Here is a 751-nt window from a genome sequence, read left to right as displayed (position 1 = left end):
AAGGCAGAGACATGGGGACACACAGAGGAGCGACTGAGTGGTCTCTCAAAACACACTGTAAAACAAACATGGGTTGATATATAGATCTATCTATCTATCTTTAAACCGGGACTGGAATCGCGTCGCACCGGAATGTGTGGTTAGGGAGGGGTTAGTACTGCGCTCTCTCTCTCTCTCCTCACACAGAGCAACTGTCCCTGCACCCTCATCCTTAATTTATTTAAAATTGGAAGTGAAACAAAAACACTGGTCCTGCACACAGAACAGCATTGTTTATTTATTTGCTTGCTAGTTTTTAGACTTACCTGATTGAGATGAATAATATATCTATATCTATATAAATAAAATAAAACTATGCAGACTGTGCCAGCAGTGTGAGCCAGGGATGGAAATCAGATTTTACTATGAGCTTGATCAGCCAGTGTCTAGGTAACAAGTTCAGGTGTGTCTGATTAAACTCACAGTGAAACTAGGCATGGATCAAGCTGCTATGCAATGGCAGCCTTATTTCCATCCCTGCTCTGCACAAATCACATAACCCTGGGAATCCAGGGGCCCAGTCCTGATCACTTCAGTAAAACATCTCAACAAGGCACAGCAGTCTCGCTAGTCCTTAACTGGACTCTATTCCAAACCATGATGCTATCGTAATGAAATGCAGGATGATAGCAGCTGCAGAAACTCAATTTCCAGGCAACTGAACTGCTACTGAAATCGCTGACCTGCAGACGTGTATATTATAGTACAGGTC

The sequence above is a fragment of the Acipenser ruthenus genome, chromosome 7, assembly GCF_902713425.1.
Source record: "Acipenser ruthenus chromosome 7, fAciRut3.2 maternal haplotype, whole genome shotgun sequence".
Taxonomy (NCBI): Eukaryota; Metazoa; Chordata; class Actinopteri; order Acipenseriformes; family Acipenseridae; genus Acipenser; species Acipenser ruthenus.
This window is presented reverse-complemented; position numbering follows the sequence as displayed.